This window comes from Chiloscyllium plagiosum, chromosome 28, assembly GCF_004010195.1.
Source record: "Chiloscyllium plagiosum isolate BGI_BamShark_2017 chromosome 28, ASM401019v2, whole genome shotgun sequence".
NCBI classification, from domain to species: domain Eukaryota; kingdom Metazoa; phylum Chordata; class Chondrichthyes; order Orectolobiformes; family Hemiscylliidae; genus Chiloscyllium; species Chiloscyllium plagiosum.
The window spans coordinates 17,458,468-17,480,501 of record NC_057737.1 but is presented as its reverse complement, the minus strand read 5'-3'; the positions used below and the strand labels follow the sequence as shown (position 1 = coordinate 17,480,501).

Here is a 22,034-nt window from a genome sequence, read left to right as displayed (position 1 = left end):
GTGTATGGAATGAGTTGCTAGAGGATGTGGTGGAGACTGGTACAATTGCAACATTTAAGAGGCATTTGGATGTGTATATGAATAGGAAGGGTTTGGAGGGATATGGGCCGGGTGCTGGCAGGTGGGACTAGATTGGGTTGGGATATCTGGTCAGCATGGACGGGTTGGACCGAAGGGTCTGTTTCCATGCTGTACATCTCTATGACTCTATGACTCTATTTCAGGAGCAGATGGGACTCGAACCTGGGCTTCCTGGCTCAGAGGTAGGGACGCTGCAACCAAATGACAAGAGCTCTGTACGTTTTCAATAAAACAAATTTAACATTTTTAATAAAGATTTTCTAATGTGCTAGAATAATTTTGACAGAGGTGAAGTGGTTACGGGAATACAAGGTGGCGAGGTCAGTGCAAAAGATAAACAGAACAGAGGTTTAGTGATGTCGAAAGAGAAAGAGATGTAAAATGGGCATGCAGTACAGTGTGTAAAGGAGAGAATGGGACTTCTCTACTGAGACCAAATTAACCAAGAATCAAACAAGATAAGGCTCTGAGCAGGGGGCCAGGGAACATAGGAAAAAAAGGGAACAGATGTATGAGGTCAGTTTCTGAAGTTATGGAACAAAAACAGAAATTGCTGGAGAAATTCAGCAGGTCTGGCAGCATCTGTGCGAAGAAAGCAGAGTTAGCGTATTGAGTTCGGTGACTCTTCAGCAGCTGTGGCTCTTGTGTTTATATAACTGAAGTTATGGAATTCAATATTGAGGACCTGAGGATGTAAAGTGTCTAAATGGAAAATGAGACATTGTTCCTCAAGATTGCATTGCGTTTCATTGGAACACTGCAGGAGGCCCAGGCCCAGACGTTTGCCTGAAAGCAAGGCGGTTTATTGAAACAACTGCAAAGTTAGGGTTATTCATTTATAGCATAGCGTCCTTACAATGTGGAAAGAGGCCATTTGGCCTGCACCAGTCTTCCAAAGAGCATTCCACCCTGACCCAGCCTTATCCCCATAACATTGCATTTCCCGTGCCTAATCCACCTAGTCTGCACATCCCTAGACACTACAGACAATTTAGCATGGTCAATCCACCTAACCTGCACATCTTTGGACTGTGGAAGAAAACCAGAGCACCCAGAAGGAAACCCACCTAGACATGGAAAGAATGTGCAAACTCCACACAGACAGTTGCCCAAGGCTGGAATCGAACCCAGGTCCAAGGTACTGTGAAGCAGCAGGGCTAACCACTGAGCCACCATGCCACCTTGTCCTGCAGACAGAGTGGATATGTTCCACAAAGCAGTCACCCAATCTCCAATGGGGAGAAGATCACACTGTGAGTGGTGAATACGTTAGGCTAGATTGAAAGAAGTACAAGTAAAACAGCATTTCATCTGAAATGTGTGTTTGGGGCCTTGGACAGGGAGGAGGAAGGAAGTGAAGGGGTGACTGTAGTTTGAAAAGGGGGAGTGAGGAAACACTAAGACTGAGGCAGGAGTGGACCTGAACATCATGGAGAGATGGTGCCTGTGAATTGCTGACACTGGCTGGAGAGAGGAAGATGTGTTTGATGGTAGCATCCCACTGGAGGTGTCAGAAATGGTGGAGAGTGATCCATTGAATGCAGAGACTGGTGAGGCAGAACATAAGGACAAAAATGTGAGGACAATCTTGAAGCAAGTGCTTTTAGAGGTTCAGAAAAACCTAGAATGAAAATAGTGAATACGTAAGAGACAGAATGGTATGAAGTGCAATCATATCAGATCTTAAACATGGTGTGCCTCACCACTTAAATATAGCAATGGCAAAGTCACATTTGTGTTATTTTTATTCAGATCTCTGCTCAGTGTTTCAACATGATGTTACACCTGCAGGCTCAAGCTAACACAAGGCAAATTTAGCACTGATGTCAGTCAGGAAGCTTTCTACCCAAGTTTGATTTGCACAGGGGCCTATGACTTCACTGAAAATGGTGAGACATGAACTGTGTGACACTGACTTCCTAATCTGGTGGCGGTCATTGGATGGTGTTCTGATATTGTGACTGCTTTGGATGGTTTTCTTACTCTCCAGCTCAGGGGATCTGTGTCCAATTTCAATGTTTCTACTTCTATTCTGCCTGAGCTCTTTTAACTCAGCAATGGCTCGGGTCTCCATTGGAATACCCTCTTGCTTTCAGATCTCAGATTTTGGTCAAGCTGTAGGCTCAGTGCTGTACCATGGGTTTAAATTAAAACCTCTGAAATTCTGAGTTCAGAGAAACTTATAACTTGGCATTGCAACTTTCCCGAGATGTCACTTTAACATTTTACTTATGGTGTAACCTTTCGTTGCCCTATCTGTACTGAATTTGCATATATATTTGCTATTGTTTGTGTAGGAGGGCTGGAGTTGCTATGGAAATGCAAATAGTGTGTTAATGATATAAACCAATGACAATATGCAATTTGGAAAATTAATTCCTTTTTATTTCTCAAACGAGTTATATAACACATAAGATGTTTCTCAAAAGTGAGTTATGTAATTTCAGCTTTTGACCTAATTGGTTCTTTTAATTAATTTACAGAAGCAGCTCTTAATTTTCTTTTAACTCAAGCGAATCCAGTATCATCCCAATAGTCAGACATTTCACTCCTTTGTAAATACAAATGAGCACTTAACTCAGGTGTCCAATGTTTTAATGTTTTAATGGTTCTGATTTCAATGGACTAGCAAATTTACTTATGAAAGTTATTAAATGGATCAATTTCTTCCTTCACTAAAAAGGAAATTATTTTGGAGATACCAGAATGACTGAAGGGATTAGTTTGGGTGGAGTGATTATGCAAATTGGATACATTGGATCTGGAAGAAAGAGGGTTGACTTTAGAATCATAAAATCATAGAATCCCTACAATGTGGAAGCAGGCCATTCGGCCCATCAAGCCCACACCGTCCCTCCGAAAACCATCTTGCCCAGACCCAAATCCCACCCCCACATGACCCTATCCCTCTAACCCTGCATTTCTCAAGGCCAATCCACCTAACCTGCCCATCCTTGGACGCTATGAGCAACTTAGCATGGCCAATCCTCCTAACGTGCACATCTTTCAACTGTAGAGGAAACTGGAGCACCCAGAGGAAACCCATGCAAACATTTCCACACAGTAATTTGATTACAGATTGCAGGATTCTAAAGTGACCAGATAATGCAGACCATGCCTAACTACTTTGTCTTGTCCGGAACAGTGGAACCAATGTTTACAGCCTGCACTTGAGGGATGCATTGAAAACTAACCTGCCCTAATTTGTCACTCTCTTCTGATCTCCCAACCAACTCCAATCTGCAGCCCCCATCCTGTTATTGATCTTTCATTCCCATTAAAGATTGATGCTGCTGGGAATGGTTTCTCTGACTGGGGAGCATTGAACAAGAGAGCACAGGCTGAGAATATTGGTCAGCCATTTAGAACTGAGACAAAGAGAAATTTCTTTACTCGTGGGGTATGAATCCTTGGAACACTGTACTGTAGCTCAGTGATGAAGTATATACAAAGAGATAACAGAATCGGGGATAAGGGGCAGTAATGCAGCAAGGAGAAAACCAGCATGGCCTCAGTGAATGTTAAAGCAGAATCCAAAGGCTAAATGGCCTCCTCCTGATATTTCTTGAATTGGAGATGCCAGTGTTGAACTGGGTGTACAAAGCTAAAAATCACACAACATCAGGTGATAGTCCAACAGGTTTAATTGGAAGCACTAGCTTTCAGAGCGCCGCTACTTCATCAGGTGATAGTTGGACTATAACCTGGTGTTGTGTGATTTATAACTCTGATGTTTCTTGTAATGTTATGACAGTTGGCAGAAAGTGTTGAGGGGAGGAGGGGAAGGGTGAAAGTTTAAAATTTTGAAAAGGAGAATTCACAAAGATGTCCTGTGTCATTTTCACAGCAGTGGATAGATTGCCCTATGAGTTTCCCACACTTCCCACAATGCAATCAAGACTTGGCTTCACAATGAACTGTTGTTGGCCATGTTTGTCAGGGTTCAACAGGCACAAGTTACTGGATTCAACAAGACAGAGGAGTCACTCTGCCTACCAAATGTAACATTCATTTATTTGAGACATTGTTTGACACACAGCAAAGATTTGTTGGTATGGTCAACGATTAGTGGCATATCCCAGATTTTGTGTGTACATTCTTTTTTTTGTATGTCTCCATGTATTATATTTGCTTATATGACATTTCCTCAGGGCTTATTTTCTGGCCTGCATGACTATTAAATCATCCTTCAATCTCTTGCATCGACCAGTGGTGCAGTTTTGCAGCTCAGGCTCTAAGAGAGGTGTTGCTGTGGTGCTTTTCTATTTGACTCCACCTACCTTTATAGTAAGAAGGGGAAAGATTTAAGAAGGATCTGAGGGGCAATTTCTTCAGGCAGAGTGTGGTACATATATGGAATGGACTGCCAGAGAAAGTGGTTGAGACAGATACAATAGCAACATATAAAAAACATTTGGATAGGTACATGGAAAGGAAGGGTTTAGAGGGATATAGATCAAATCCAGGCCATTGGAACTAGCTGAGTGGACACCATGGTCAGCATGGACCAGTTTGGGCTGAAGGGCCTGCTTTAATTGCTTAAAGCAAATTTTACTTGTGTGCTGAATCCCTATATTATCATAGTGGAAGGATGGTTTTGGTCAAAAGCAGCACTTAGAGATTGTCATTGTGAAATTTGCAATTAATCAGTTCCTGCTAATTTTATTTTCTTCTGTTTAAACCTCCATGCATAATAATAACTTCCAGAACCTGATGTGAATACTGAAAACAATGTCAACACACAATGAGAGTGCACAGACCCTCAGAGTGTGCAGCTTAGAGAGAGTGTTAGGCCCTGGAGCATTAGCTAGAGCCTCTGGATGACTAGTGCAATGATACTCCGACAGTGCCATGATCATCATTCAGGCCATACTGCCTGTTCTCTGTTCCTTTCCAATCTTGTCTTTTTTCAATCCCATTCTCTATTTCTCAGATACTTTTGCTTTTTAATTTATATTGGCACAGTTCCAACCTTTTTGAATGACTTCTTCTTCATTAATTCTCTTTTCTTCCCTTCCTTTCTCCTCTTTATCCATCAATCGAAATCCCTAATATCCCTGTCAACTCTAGTAGTTCAGTTACTCATTTACATATATTCGCTCATGATGAAACAATATCTCTTCTTTCTCCTTCATTGCAAGACCCCAACTGATTAGGCATCTCCAAAAATATTCATATGTTTACTACCCAATAGCTGCTGCCTCACTTCCCATCCTTTCCCCAATTTTGTAAACTCAGTTGGTTGTTCTTACTCCATTTACAAACCAAATATCCTGCCCTTGCAAGATATTTTGACCACCCAATTTCACAAGGCTTCACTTACAAAAGAATGTAGGTTCTTGCAAGTAACATTGGAGATTATATGTTGGTTGCAAACATCTCCCATCCTGTGCATGCTTGTGTCTGATACATCTTGGGATGTTACATGTGGCAGAGGTGGGTACTGCAGGTGCTGGAGATTAGAGTCAAGATTAGAGTGGTGCTGGAAAAGCACAGCAGGTCAGGCAGCATCCGATTAGCAGGAAAATTGACGTTTCGGGCAAAAGGAATGAAGGGTTTTTGCATAAAATGTCGATTTTCCTGCTTCTCGGATGCTGCCTGACCTGCTGTGCTTTCCCAGCACCACTCTAATCTTGACATTTATTTATGCACGTGTTTCAAATCTACCCTTGGTTAGAACATTGCCTGAGCATAGATTTTACTATTCTATATTAAACAGGATAACCTCGGTAAAATTTGTAACCATATTGAAATGGTACAGCAGCAAACAACAAATAATTTAAAGAGTATTATTAAAACATGACATCTTTTTGTGCACCATTTGCATTTTAATTTCAACAAAATTATCTACCAATTTCAATATGTAGCGATGTCAAAATATGACATGTTTTATTATGGAATAAATTACATGTCACAAGTAATTCTTCTGAATTATTTCTTTTCACAGTAGATTGTTCCCGCTGTGCCCAACACAAATGTTACTTTTATAGTGTAACTCCTTCTAACCTCCCAGCTTTCAAAGTCTGATTTTTCCAGCTCTGTAGAATAAATGAGTGTACAAACATTATCATGGAACCTGCTTATTAATATATCGCCTTTTGAATAATCTAATGGAATAATATCATAAATGACAAACAGTCAAAACAGAAGCATTGATTTTCTATGTTTGCATGTTATCGAGTCATAGAGTCATAGAGATGTACAGCATGGAAACAGACCCTTCGGTCCAACCCGTCCATCCCGACCAGATATCCCAACCCAATCTAGTCCCACCTGTCAGCACCCAGCCCATATCCAAAACCCTTCCTATTCATATACCCATCCAAATGTCTTTTAAATGTTGCAATTGTACCAGCCTCCACCACTTCCTCTGGCAGCTCATTCCATACATGTACCACCCTCTGTGTGAAAAAGTTGCCCCATCTCTTTTATATCTTTCCCCTCTCACCCTAAACCTATGCCCTCTAGTTCTGGACTCCCCGACCCCAGGGAAGAGACTTTGCTTATTATCCTATCCATGCCCCTCATGATTTGTAAACCTCAACAAGGTCACCCCTCAGCCTCCGACGCTCTAGGGAAAACAGCCCCAGCCTGTTCAGCCTCTCCCTGTAGCTCAGATCCTCCAACCCTGGTGACATCCTTGTAAATCTTTACTGAACCCTTTCAAATTTCACAACATCTTTCCAATAGGCAGGAGACCAGAATTGCACGCAATATTCCAACAGTGGCCTAACCAATGTCCTGTACAGCCGCAACATGATCGCCTAACTCCTGTACTCAGTACTCTGACCAATAAAGGAAAACATACCAAACACATTCTTCACTATCCTATCTACCTGCGACTTCACTTTCAAGGAGCTATGAACCTGCTCTCCAAGGTCTCTTTGTTCAGCAACACTCCCTGGGACCTTATCATTAAGTGTATAAGTCTATTTTCCTTGGGGCTATTTTCCTTGGAATGTCGGAGGCTGAGGGATGACCTTATAGAGGTTTATAAAATTATGAGGGGCATGGAAAGGATAAATAAACAAAGTCTCTTCCTTGGGGTAGGGGAGTCCAGAACTAGAGGGCATAGGTTTAGGGTGAGAGGGGAAAGATATAAAAGAGACCTAAGGGGCAACGTTTTCACGCAGGGGGTGGTACGTGTATGGAATGAGATGCCAGAGAAAGTGGTGGAGACTAGTACGATTGCAACATTTAACATCTAGATGGGTATATGAATAGGAAGGGTTTGGAGGGATATGGCCTGGGTGCTGGCAGGTGGGACTAGATTGGGTTGGGATATCTGGTTGGCATGGAAGAATTGGATCAAAGCTGCTGTTTCTGTGCTGAACATCTCTATGACTCTATGTCAAAAAGAGGGCACTGGAAAAACACAGCAGGTCAGGCAGCATCCGAGGAGCAGGAGAGTCGGCATTTCGGGCATAAGCCCTTCATCAGGAATGGGAAGAAGTGCAACCTCAGGAAAAAAACAAGCTAAACACCTGATTACTTTGAAATGTGACCTGCAACAACAGCAAATATATTCGCTGCGACCAGTGAACCCATCAATTCCAGTCGAACAGTATGAAAAGTACAATCTCCATTTGAACATTCCAAAGCTGAGGGAGTTGGAACTGCCTTAGGGGCTCTCGGACCCTGAGACTGTCTCAGGTCCCCCAGATACCTGAGAAACATTGAGATTTATTTTCATAGGATTGTGGAAATTCACTTGTCTTGATTGGGCCTCATAAATTTTGAAAATAAACACACCTGTGAATAACCCCGCATGTATAGTTTATGAAAAGTATGTCAATAAAGTTCTATTCACTTAACTGGGTTCTCAACTTAGTTCATTGGTTTTTGTCATGAAACGTTGTCTTTTGTAACATGATGTAAATGTGAACAGCGATAACTTTGTTTCGGTAACTCTATCTAACTCTCTAACCCTAATATCAAAGGGCCGTCAACATAAGATGGGCAATAAGTTACAGCTTCCATATTAAACCAACAGACATGCCCACATCTTGTTTTATGAAGAGAATAGTGGAGTCACAGAGTCATACAACACGGAAACAGACCCTTCGGTCCAACTAGTTCATGCCAACCGTAATCCCAAAATAAATCATTCCCACCTGCCTGCACTTGGCCCAAATCCCTTCAAACCTTTTTTGTTCATGTACTTATACAAATGTCTTTTTAAATGTTGTAACTTTACCTATATCTACCACTTCCTCTGCATGGTCATTCCACACATGAGCTACTCTCTGTGCTAAAATGTTGCCCCTCATGTCTTTTTTAAATCTTTCACCTCCCACCTTAAAAAAATGTTCCCCGAGTCTTGAAATCCCCCACCCTAGGGAAAAGACACCTACCATTCACTTTATCTATCCCCCTCATGATTTTATAAATCTCTGTAAGGTCACCTCCCATCCTCCAGTGAAAAAGGTCCCAGCCTACCTCTATAACTCAAACCTTCTATTTCTGGCAACATCCTGGTAAATCTTTTCTCATTCTTCACGCTCCTTTTGTATGGAAAACAAGGGGAAAAAATGATGGGGTGACAATGTGGACAATTGAACCATACATCATTCGTGTGGTCCCTGATTTTATGGAAACAGAATTCCGGCAGGTTTTCCTCTGGTGCTTGTAGATGTGTGTACAACAGTTCATTTCAGAATCGAGCTTGCTTCATTATCATGCATGTGAAAAGAAACTGAAAAGGTTGAGTAACTTCCATTTCACTTTGATTCGTACTTTCAAAAGCAGTGCTGGAGAGGTAATGTAATTAGGAAACCACTGTCAAAGAAAAGACAGCCTTTGACAGCCCATTTTATCAGAACTCTTGGAAATTCTACTGTCAAGGTGAGTATGTAGTGATCCTGAAACTGTCTCTCAGACTTCCCAATAAATGTGAAATTGGCAGATACTTGGAGTTGATTTTCAAAGTCTTGAAATGAGTGAAATGGCACCTGAAACCTTCAGTGAGATTAATGCCTTGTTATCATTCATGGTAACACATTATTCTCCATATAATTCAACAGCAGTCACCCAGTGTCCAATATTTACAACTTGCTGTTTTATTTATAGTTAACACAGTGGTTCCAATCACTTTATGTTGGACTTTGCATACTTCATATAAAGTCAACGTCACACAAGGCATTTAACTGGAAAGCTCTATCACAAAGGATAAATGCATTCATCATGGGTTGAAAATGCTGCTCGTAGCTCTATCTAGCACATGAGTGATGAACACATTTCTGCTGCTTCACTTTCATATGATCAATGGTCTCCAGTCAGCAGTTGGCAACTGCAATCTAGCTCATGAATACTTATGTGCAAGTCTTTTAATATTATTCCAGGGCTCTTTTCCATCACAGGTAGTGAAAACTGCCCATAATCGCATACAACCCTAGCCAAAAGAAATAACCGGCTATTTAATTCATCCAGAGCTTATCAACATTTTATATTTCAGTGGTGCCTTCCATTTAAAAAAAGTCTCGAACTGATTCACAGACATGTAGGAGGACAAGTAATAAATAGGAATAGATTAAGGAGCATATAGTGTTTCATGGAGGAAGCAATTAAGATATAGAGAGAAGGAACGCTGATGGAGCTTCAGAAAATAGGATCACTTCATTGTTTCTGAGTACAGAAGTTAATTCTTGCACTGCAACTGCTGTCCCAACTGAGACTGGTTAACTGCAAAAAGCATCCTGTGTTTGTTTGCCTCAATATCACCTACTGGAATTATCTCAGAGCCATCAGTTAGTTCAGGCTGGCATTCCCACAACTGATGAACAATGTGGCATTGGACAAACGCGCGGTATAAAACATCACCTTCAACTGTGGTTCAAAGTAGAGATATAATTTGTCAAGGTAAAGCTTCCGAAAGCTGCAGCAGACAGTCCGTTGGTACTTTAGAGTTTTGAAAGTTGTCTTTAATCCTTGCTTGGCAAGGACTTTTTGAAGAATCAATTTGGAACCATCGATAATGTGTCAGTAAAGCCTCTGCCTGTCTCGAACTGGAGTCTCAAGCCCTGGAAACAGTGAAAATAGGAACAAGAACAGAAATTGCTGGAAAAACTCAGTGGGTCTGTAGAGAGAAAGTAGAGTTAATGTTTTGGATCCAGTGGCCCTTCTTCTGAATTTCTGCTGTTGTTTCTGATTTCCAGCATCTGCAGTTCTTTGTTTTCTTCATTCAATGAAAATAGAAGCAGGAGTGGGCTATTCTGTGCATCGTTTCTGCTGCACCATTCAATATGACCATGGCTGATCATCCAACTCATTACCCTGTTCCCACCTTCTCCCTCTGGCCTCCAATCCACTTAGTCCTGAGAACTCCTTCTTTATAATTTCAATAGCATTTCTTTAGTTGTCAGAAACACAAGTCAAGAAGGCTGTAGTACTGATTTCTGTCCAATTTCTGCCTCACCCACAATACATAGAATTGTGGATACAATAGGGAAGAGGACTCATCTCCAAGTTCTGTGTACACAATCCTTGATTCTGCTTGTCTAACTTAGCAGAGGGTAGGATACAAAATCTGTTTCCTTCATGATGTTGTTCCTTCAATCTGAATTGTGTGAGCCATCTCTTGCTGTTGGGAATCAGTTTTGCGGAATACACCAACAGAGCCTTGCTGAACCCAGGTTTGTGCACAACACAATTATTTCCAAGACTTTCCTTCATGTCAATAGCACCAGTCAGAATAGCCTGATGGAGTAGCCTCTGTGTCAGTACATGAGTAGAGCTTTGTATGCAGGCTGGTTAGACCTGCAAATGGAATCATGGTTTTCTTGTTCGCTTGCAAACATAAACCTAGTCACTGTATCATTCCCACAATTTCATTAACTGTTGGTGTAGTTTAGTTATGACTGCTTGAATGGGGTTATGGTTTACTATCCTTTGGTTTAAGTTGAACTCTCGCTGGTTAAAGACCACTCAAATGAAAATACCTTTTATCATGTTTCCCACTTCCTAATTTTCCCTTTGCTAGATTCACAAGGATGACTCTGAATTACCTTGCCTATCGTGAAAAACAATATAGCAAGAGGCAAACTTGTAAATTGGGATCTCGAAAGAATAGTTCGAAATCTGGTGCCATTGGTCTGAGTTTATAACTCTCACCTTTATGGGTTACACAGTAGCACCAAGAAACTTTAACTACAGACAAAATCAGAAAATCACCAGACAGAAAATCTTGCCATAGCCTTGCCCTTCCTCATGTGTGAACACAGTCTGATCTGCCACTCTAATTCATGAACATTAGTTGTTCCCTTATTAAGATGGTCAGTCCTTCCGCTGTGCAGTCCCAATATGCTGTTGTTGTTCAGGAGAGGTCCCAAAGCTTAACACCTTGCATTTATGTAGCACCTTTAACAGAGTAAAACATTGCAAGAGTTCTAGAGGCAGCTGACTATTGCAAAGCAAATCATTGCACAAGAAGCTGGAATTATAGATGAACGGAATGTTGGAGGACTGTAAGGTTCATCCACTTTCAGCATATTCCGATATATGTACTGTCCAATAACTCAACCAGAATGCAATCTTATTTCAACCTAATGAGACCACAAGATTTTGGTCCTGGATGATGCTGGTGAATTAATTTCAATTCAAATTCTCAATATACATCACAACATTTATTGCTAAACTAATTGATAATATGTCAAGAGTATGAAAAGCACAGCAGGGCAGGCAGCATCTGAGGAGCAGGAGAATCAACTGGGATAATGTGGGGAGAGGGGAAATGAGGAAACTGTTGAAATCCACATTGATCCCGTGTGGTTGCAGGATCCCAAGGCGGAACATGAGATGTTCTTCCTCCACATTATCCCCGTCCCAAGCCTCCAACTCAGCACCACCCTCCTGACCTGTCCATTACCTTCCCACCTATCCACTCCATTCTCCTCTCCAATCTATCACCTTCTCCCTTACCTTCATCGACCTATCACTTTCTCAGCTATTTTCTACCTAGCCCCGCCCCCTCTCCCATTTATCTCTTAGCCCCTCCGGCCCACAAGCCTCATTCCTGATGAATGGCTTATTCCTGAAACGTCAATTCTCCTGCTCCTTGGATGCTGCCTGACCTGCTGTGCTTTCCCAGCACCACACTCCCGACTCTGATCGCCAGCATCTGCGGTCCTCACTTTCTACTAATTGATAATAATGATATGATTCAATCTAACCATATCAAACACAGGTCAATGATTGTTAACAATATACGCTGAGCAGATGCTGTTTGTTACTGAACTGCAGTTCTGAAATCCATATTATAGGAGGGATGTGATTGCACTGGAGATGGTGCAGAGGAGATTTAACCGGATGCTGCCTGGGCTGAGAATTCATGTTGTGAAGAGAGAGTGGACAGATTGGAGTTGTGTTCCTTGGAGTAGAGGGGATATGATTGAGATGTGTAAGATTATGTGGAACATGGATATGGCAGACAGGAAGAAGCTTTTCGTCTTGATGGAGGGATTACTGACCAGTGGGTATTGATTTAAAGTAAGGGGCAGGAGATTTAGATGGGCATGTGAGGAAACACATTTTCACCCAGAGGATGTTGGGAATCTGCTTGTAAGGGTAGTAAAGGCAGAAACCTTCATAACATTGAGGAGGTGTTTAGATGTGCACTAGGAATGCAAAGGCACATAAAGCTATGGGCCAAGTCCTAGAATTAAGCGAAAGAGCCTTATACTGGGCTGTAGATCTCTGTGACTCTATGATTGCTGATCTTCATCTCAGCAAATGGACAGATGCATGAGTAGGTGGGGAGCAGAGGGAAACAGATCCTTAGGAAATGGGCAATAGGTTTAGACAGTGGATTTGGATTGGATCAGGCTTGGAGAGCTGAAGGGCCTGTTCCTGCCTGTAAATTTTCTTTGCTCTTTGTTCAACATGAGGCACGCAAAGAGAATCAGCTGCTTCCCCAAGAGGAGGGGTGGAAGTGAGTCACAGTTGCTTTTACACACCAGGAAAGAGATGGGTAGAGATTTGGCAATGGATAACAAACGCTGTCTGTTCCCTTGGACAAGGATTTATGTGACAAACAGAACCCAAAAAGGGAAGATGGATAAATACACTGCTGGTATGTAGATGAACTAGCAGAGACTGAGAAGGTTGTAAGTGCAGCCTAAGGTAGCTGACCTCAACTGAGGTGACAGAAAGGGTTCTGTGAACGGGAAAGATCAGCTGCAGTGTCTGTTCCTTTCTGCTGCCCACAGGCTCCTGCTGCCAACTGCGGTGTATTCGCTGGCATGTGAGCAGGCAGCAAATTGCCCTACTCTCCCAATGGAATATCTTTCTGACATTCACTGTGAACATTTACAAGTCAAAAAAAAATGAACACAAAGCAATCTTTAAATCAAAAGCCACTCGATCTTATTAAGAGAGGTGAGAGAAATTCAACGTTGCTATGGCATCCAAAAGGGTCAAGGCAGCTATTTTGTGTCTGCAACAACTGGCTCAGTGCAATTTGTGAGGCTTGTGCTTCAAGGTTCTGATGATGCAAATGTAACAATTCTTCATTGAGCTATCGCTGTCTGTGTGCTCACAAAAAAGGATTCAACTTGTAGGTTCCAGATTGAGGGCCCTTATACCAATCCCACACAAGGCAGTAACTCTGGCAGTGAATAAGGGAGGACAAACCAAGATACTATTGCAGTGGCCCGTCTGCCAGATTCAGTTTTGTTTTTATAAAAGCACTATGATTAAAGAAAGCCTTTTACATACATACTGTTAAACCCCTTGCTTTAAAAAAGCTTCTAAAATTAAGGTAAGTTGGTAAAACCTTATAAAGTTCTTTAATTTTATTTGAAAAGAAAATGATTAATTTCTAAGATGTTCTTTTAGCAGTCCCTGGCTATTTAACCATAAAGCCTCGAACAAGCAATCCCATACTGCCTCTTTGTTTTGGATCACCGGTGGAATCAGGAGGTGGGTAAGGGAAATGTAACTCCCCTGTGAACCTCACCCAGCTGCTGTCATTTGCCTGCACTGGATTCCCTGTGTAGTTAGTGGAAAATCTGCTCATAATTCTTTGGAATCCAGATCTAACAATCGACCTCAGTCCCTTTCAGAATTTGGCGGCCATATGGTGACAAACCCAGCCCTGTACTTCACAGATTCTCTCCAGCATTGCTCGAAAGATTGTCACTAAAATGTGATTGAATATATCCCTATCTAAAGTCATGTAGATCTAATGCATGTTCATTTTACCCCCAACAATCTCCATGTTGCAATACATTCTGATTCCTTGTGGTTTCCATTTGATATTGTCTATGTTGACTCCAAATGTATTACCATTTAAATTATTACACAAATCTCCTGAGAAGACCAGCATGGTCTGGCAGCATCTCTAGTGAGAGAAACAGAGTTAATATTTGCGTCCAAACACTGAAGACGATACATACTGGACTTGAAACGTTAACTCTGTTTCTCTTTCCACAGATGCCGCCAGGCCTGTTGAGTTTCTCTAGTATTCTCTATGTCAGGTTCAACTTTCCAGCAGCTGCAGTATTTCCTTTCCTTCAATGAAGGTACTTGCTAGGTAAATGGAATGCAAGGCCTACTCAGGATGCGAGTGGAATGTCTTATTGCAAAGGCAAAAATTGCAGAACATTGGCACTGGGTGCTATGATAGATTAGAATCTGCTGGGAAGAAAGAGGCAGTAACACCAGTCTTTCTGACCAGGCCAACATACCCAGCATCGAGTCACTGACCCCCTCCCTTGATTGGCTACGATGGGCTGGACACATCGCCTGCATGACCGACAAGAGACTCCCCAAGCAGGTGCTGTACTCCCAGTTTTGAATTGGCAGGTGAGCCCCAGGTGGACAGAGGGAGCACTTCAGGGATACCTTCAAGGCCTCACTGGCAAAGTGCCGCATTCCCACAGACACCTGGGAATCACTGACCTAAGACTGTCCAAAGTGGAAGAGGAGCATTTGGGAAGACGTCGAGCACCTCAAGACTTGCTATCGGGAAAAAGTGGAAGCTGGGCTAAAGCAATGAAAGGAGCCCCACCCAACCCTTCCCAGGACAATCTTCTTCCTCAAGTGTAACGGAGCCTGAGGTAGCTGTACAGCTGCCTACAGGCTCACCCCGAGAGTGGAAGAGATCCTCATCCTCATCTCCAAGGGACTGCCAATGACGATGATGATGACAAGGAGATTAGGAAACAGTTTTCTATTTCTGAAGTTCAAGACTAGCCAAGAAAAACTAGATGGTAATCCCCTGTGTTGGTTGCACAAAGTATAGCACAACGATCTTTTGCCCCCATCTGGCTGTACTCCACCAGATCTTCCGGGCACTTGTTGGTAACATTAGGATTCTGAAAAGGAAGCAAATTTCCACTGCCCATGGACTGCTATCTCTCACTTTAATGAGCACCAAGGAGGAAGCAATGCAAGAATGCTGGGCAGCGCACAGCCTTTACTTAAGTTTCTATTCAAAAATCTATTTAATTGTATAATTGTTTCCCAGAGGTGTTATTACAGGAATATAAAGCTGGAATAATAGCAGTTGATGTTTTAAAACATCTGCTTTGTGTCTCATACATGTAGCACCCCTGGAGAGCAATCTGATCGATGTGACATCTGAAACAATTCATTGGTGTTCCTCATTAATGAGGACTTGTAGCTGGAGATACTAATTGCTATAACCCTGAGACAGCTTTCCTTTTCCTATGGTGTCACAGTTGAAAAGCTGACATCGCCTTGTTTAAATGCCAGCCTTCATTCTGGAGCGCATAAACAAACAAAATTAGAACAGCAAATTTTAGCTTCTCTCACACACTTCCAAGCTGTAGCTCCTAACTATTTCTGTCACGTTTGAAGTATATTTTCAAGAAATGCAAATTAGCTTAGTATTCTATGGCTGTGACTTTAAAATCCTTATTCCTGATCATTTGAGTACATCATCAGTCTTCGTTACATTTACATATTGTGTGGGTAGGCTTACATAAAACGTCTACTCTGTCATTCAAGGCACTGAATTCTTCTCAATTATATTAATAAGATTATCTACACCCATGCAGTAACTAATGCACAATTTCAATTTAAAAGGCAGGCATTTGAGAATTGGTCTATTCAACATGAATATTAGAAAGGTTTTAGAATAACTTATATTCTATCAAGATACATGGTATGTAGAAGATTAATCATGCATCAATGAATAATTAAAAATGATAACTAAAAGGTACAAAAAGTGGTATTAGTCATGATAGGAACTTATACTCATTTTGTAGTTGGTCTGCCTGTACTGTTTAATCCAAGATTCTGTTAAATCGCAGTTTCTTGGCGGTTGCACTGTCTTCCTCAGCTCCGTATATACCTGTAATGTTGAATACGGCCTCCTTTTCATTCTCTCAAATCTACTGGAATAAATGGATTTGGGAGAGAGGCTGTTGTCAAGTAGAACAATGATATAGGATTCCAAACCAGTGCTCCTGTGTATAGCAGGCCAGATTGCTGGCAGTGTGTTATGAAATATAATTCAGTCCACAGGTTCTGACAACAAAAGCTCAAATGGATTACATCAGGCAGCAGGGCCATGAGATTAAACTCTTGCCTTAATGCCACTGTGATCTATTCCTTGCACATTACAACACAGTCATATGTATAAATTGTGAGTATTCTCGCACTTCTCTTGCTGTCAAGAACCATTTTCTTGAGATTATTGGTGATAACATGGGGTAGATCAACAAAGGTAAAATGCAGATCTCAAACAAATATGGGGCTGGTGATGTTGGTGTTATTGTGTTTTACAGTGTTGGCTAATGTCTTCTAAAGAAAGCATAATGTTGACACTCTCTTAGGGTTCCTATTAAGCTGGATTCTTGTATTTTGAAGGACTTCCAGTATTCTTTATTGCTTTAAAGTTGCTCAGGTTAGGTTGGTGTTGTGAAACTTGAAAGGATTCAGAAAAGATTTACAAGGACGTTGCCAGGGTTGGAGGATTTGAGTTATAGGGAGAGGCTTGAATAGGCTGGGCTGTTTTCCCTGGAGCGTCGGAGGCTGAGGGGTGACCTTATAGAGGTTTACAAAATTATGAGGGGCATGGATAGGGTAAATAAACAAAGTCTTCTCCCGAGGGTCGGGGAGTCCAGAACTAGAGGGTATAGGTTTAGGGTGAGAGGGGAAAGATATAAAAGAGACCTAAGGGGCAACGTTTTCACATAGAGGGTGGAATGGAATGAGTTGCCAGAGAAAGTGGTGGAGGCTGGTACAATTGTAACATTTAAGAGGCATTTGGATGGGTATATGAATAGGAAAGATTTGGAGGGATATGGGCCGTGTGCTGGCAGGTGGGACTAGATTGGGTTGGGACATCTGGTCGACATGGACAGGTTGGACCGAAGGGTCTGTTTCCATGCTGTACATCTCTATGACTCTATGGTTGGTAACACAGGTTAGAATGTCCATCTTAGTGGCACCTGGTGGGGCAGTTCTATTTATGTAAATCGTTGAAGGACCTAGTTAAAGAGTAGTTAGAATTCACAAATCAAGGTATTGAGTGCAAAAAAACAGGGAATATGTTGAACCTTTGTAAACTCTGTTTCAGTTCCAACCTGTTCTGGTCACCATACTTTAAAGGATTTCCCTGAAAGAGGGCAGCTTGGTTCCAGCTGGAGAGATTTTAGCTACAAAGTTAAGGCAGTGAAGATAGATTGCTTTCCTTGGAGCAGAAAGTATTGAGACAAGATTAGGTGACATTCACAAAATTATGACTGTTTTAGATGAGGTAGATAAAGAAAAGGCGCTTCTTGGATGACTATTGGAAGCAGAGTTAATGAACGATGCATAAAGATAACTGGAATAGTAGGTGAGGGAAATAAATTTACAGGGCTATGAGGATACAGAAAGAGGGGAGGGTGGGTCTAACAGAATTGCTTCACAAAGGGCTGGCATGGGCTTTATAGGTTGAATGGCCTCCCTGTACCATTCTGACTCTTAAATCTCCGATCACTATAATTCTAATTAGGTGCTTTGTAAAAGTTGTTTAAATTCTAACAGTAAATCATTAGCAATCAGTTGATCACTGGAATGATTGATTATTATGTTTAGCAAAAGCTTGTGAAGAATTATGGGAGACACGGTGGCTCAGTGGTTAGCACTGCTGCCTCACAGCGCCAGGGGCCTGTGTTTGATTTCCGCCTCGGGTGACTGTCCGTGTGGAGTTTGCACATTCTCTCCGTGTCTGCATGGGTTTCCTCCAGATGCTCCGGTTTCCTCCCGCAGTCCAAAAAGATGTGCAGGTCAGGTGAATTGGCCATGCTAAATTGCCCATAGTGTTAGGTGCATTAGTCAGGGGTAAATAAAGAGTAGGGGAATGGGTCTTGGCGGATTACTCTTTGGAGGGTTAGCATGGATTTGTTGGGTTGAAGGGCCTGTTTCCATACTGTAGGGAATCTAATCTAAACTAGTCCAGAATAATTAAATAGTGAGCAGTTTAGGGTACCACCTGAGAATTACAGTTTGGGGAAACAGCGTGTAGGAGGCGGTCAGTCAAGACATGGGGAAATAAGACATGCAAATTAGCTGAGGTTGGAACTGGAATACAAAGGCAGACTACCTAGCCTTTTGAGATAGTCTGACTTGAGCAACTTGAAAGTTTTGTAGGAAACAGAAATTACATCAAACACATAAATCCAACTTTATAGGGAATGTAAGGGAGTACACAAGTGATACCATCTTCATAATAGATTAATCCACTACTATCCAGAAAACATTCTGTGCCAGTTGCATAAGCACATTTTTGAACTCTGGATTCATTTTTGTCATCCTATCTTGCATTGTCAAGGCTGATCTCAAGAAAAAAGGCACTCAACATTGAGAGGAGTGTGTAATGTTTTCCATTCACATGCTAGCACCAACCTGTTGTTGAGATTTCATTGTGCAGGGGTCAATCACCTTCTAGTAACTCGCTCGTGTAGAAGGTGTGACAATGTTCACCGTTTTTTAAACTGTACCGAGCCCCCTCCCCCCTTCGGCCATGCTTACCTGTCCCTGTCAAACATTGTCTCAAGTGCAGGTCAATTGATATGAATTAGAAGGTTAAAGCCTTGACTAACCTGTAACACCTCAAAGTTGCTGATACCATAGATCAGGAGTGTTTATGCATTAGACCAGATCACCTCAAAATATATTATGAAGGTAGCCTAGATCCTAACTTTTTCTTAAATTAAAGGAAAATGCTAGGTGCTGTGTTCTGGGCCAGCACGTATTGCCCTTCCTTAGTTGCCCTTGAGAAGGTGCTGGCCAGTTGTATTCTTGAACTGCTGCAGTCCATGTGCTATGGGGAGACCCCTATGAGGGAGGGAATTCCAGGATTTTGACTCAATGGCACTCAATGATGGTATGCGTCCAAGTCAGGATGGTGAGTGGCTTGGAGATGAGCTTGGTGGTGGTGGTGTTCCCATATATCTGCTGCCCTTGTCCTTCTAGATCGAAGTGGTCCTGGGTTTGGAAGTTGACCAAAACTTGGTTTAAAGTATTCTGTTGGACATCGCAGCAAATATCTGCTTTGAAAAACTGTATTTACTTTTTAATAAAATTAATGACGGCAGAAATAATTCTATTGAGTGATCAAAGTGTGTCATTAATCTGGACATCAGGAGGCACTTTTATTTATTAACAGGAAGATTTTTCACCAGCCAAGTACTCAAGATTCAAACCTATGCTCTGCCTTGACTCATACAAAGATAAGAGATTGCCTGAGGGAGTTCATCTAGAATACTGACAAGCTTCTGTAAATGCACTCTGTGAAAAGGAATAAAACATGCAGGCATTTTATTTCAGGCTGAACTCAGAGCATTGTACAGATTTTGAACTTCAGTCGAAAGAAACTAAAATATCTTTGAATTTTCACATCTCTGAGAAATGCCTCAATGTTCTTTGGGCATAATTTTGAAGTGCTTTGGCTATTATGAGGTAAACCAACAGTCACAATATGCAAGATAAAATGGAATCATTTGAAGATAAGGATCTCTTATTAAATCTGTCCAGAGACAAGTCCATTGACCTTGTTAGCATGGGGTCAGGGCCCAGGTCAAACTTAATGAAAATAAGGTACAAGGTCTAACACTTTAACCCAAAGATCTGGCAGCAGGGCCAAAACTCTTAGATTCTCACCAGAATTCTCAGGATGTTTTGGGAAATAAGACCCACAACAGTGCTTCTATACCAGGCGGGAAATAAAGGCCTGCTTTAGGTTATTCAGCAAGCAGGGTACTGGTGAGGCTGGATCCCATGTTTAAAGAAATCACTTGTGAAATGTAAAAGACAGGAATCACCAGAGATTGCCCTCCTAATGGAATTCCATGCTCAGAAGAATGAGTGAAGTGATTTTTGTATAAAAGGACAATGGAAGATTCCCCTGCTGGTGAGGGGTAGGGAGGTCCTGTTAGAATTGGGAGGGGCTAAGACTTTAAACACAAGACTACCTTTCTACTGAACATGGAACATAATGTATAAACATGGCATGAGGGTTTTGGTTGTAGTTTAATATATTAGATGTCTATTAAGTAATAGGCGAAAGTGAGGTCTGCAGATGCTGGAGATTAGAGTCAAGATTAGAATGGTGTTGAAAAGCACAGCGGGTCAGGCAGCATCCGAGCAGCAGGAGAGTCGACATTCCTGATGAAGGGCTCCTGCCCGAAACGTTGATTTTCCTGCTCCTTGGATGCTGCCTGACCTGCTGTACTTTTCTAGCATCTCTCTAATCTTGCCTATTAAGTAATGCCTCGTTGATAGTGATTGTAGTTGTCACAGAAAAAAGTTGTAAAACAGGAAATCCTTGTCATGTGATTCTTTTGCATCAGTCACAGGGACATTAGTATAATTTTATAAAAGTCATCAGTCCCTACGGGGACTGTAATAAATCCATAAGCAATGTCAGATCGTGGAGTGAAGCATGAGTCCCTGCTCCAACAAAGACAATGTTAGCAACTGAGCAACACAAATAGCTAATTACGTTTATCACTGTAGCAATCATAATATTACATTCTATTCCTCCTCAAAGGTGCTGATTGTAGTCCATGTGCCTTTGGTTAGCTTCTAATACCTCTTATATTTGTCATTATCCATGTGGAAAGATGTTATAGGTATGATACTTTATTGGGAATGGTGGAGGAAGGCAAGGTTGGGTGAAGGTAGGAACGGAGGGAAATCTTAATCAATTCCAGTCAGTCTGCAGTCTGTGCCCTGTTGCGTATGAATATAAAAAAAAGAGCAAGAGCAGGCCATTTAGCCCCTCAAGCCTGTGCCCATCACTTATAGAGATCACTGTTGATTGGCCTCAGGCCTTTACTCCTCTTTCATGCCAGCTCATCATAATCTTCCATGCCCTGATATTTCAAAACTCTATCTACCTCGTCTTTAAACACTTGGAGTGATCCAGCCTCCATTACTCTATGGGTAGAGAATTCCAGATATTCACTATCCTCTGGAGGAAGTCATTCATTCATAGGAAGGTAGTTGAGGTGGGAAATGTTTAAAAGTATTTGGATGAGCACTTGATATGTCATTACATTCAAGGCCATTGGCCAGTTGGGAAGGTGGGACTAGTGTAGGTAGTCGTGCAGTTCCAGTGTCCAGACTCAATGGACTGAAGGACCTCTTCTTTCTGTCTGATTCTATGATCTCAGGTTTAAGTGAGTGTCCCCCTATTCTGTAACTACATCCCCTAGTTTGAGATTCTCCCACCAGTGAAATATCTTCTCAACATAGAATTTACCTCAAAGTTTGTGCGAAGATTTGTAGCTCGGGTGCTCGTTGTTGTGGTTCTGTTCGCCAAGCTGGAAGTTTTTGTAGCAAACGTTTCGTCCCCTGGCTAGGCGGCATCATCAGTGCTTGTGAGCCTCCTGCGAAGCGCTTCTTTGATGTTTCCTCCGGTGTTTATAGTGGTCTGTCCCTGCCGCTTCCGGTTGTCAGTTTCAGCTGTCCGCTGTAGTGGTTGGTATATTGGGTCCAGG

At 41.9% G+C, this 22,034-nt stretch overlaps 1 protein-coding gene across 3 annotated transcripts in view; it reads right to left on the bottom strand.

Moving 5' to 3' along the window:
* Positions 1–22,034, bottom strand: part of ankrd13b (ankyrin repeat domain 13B) — a 363,369-nt gene that overhangs the window by 153,999 nt on the left and 187,336 nt on the right. The gene's annotated exons all lie outside the window — the stretch shown is intronic.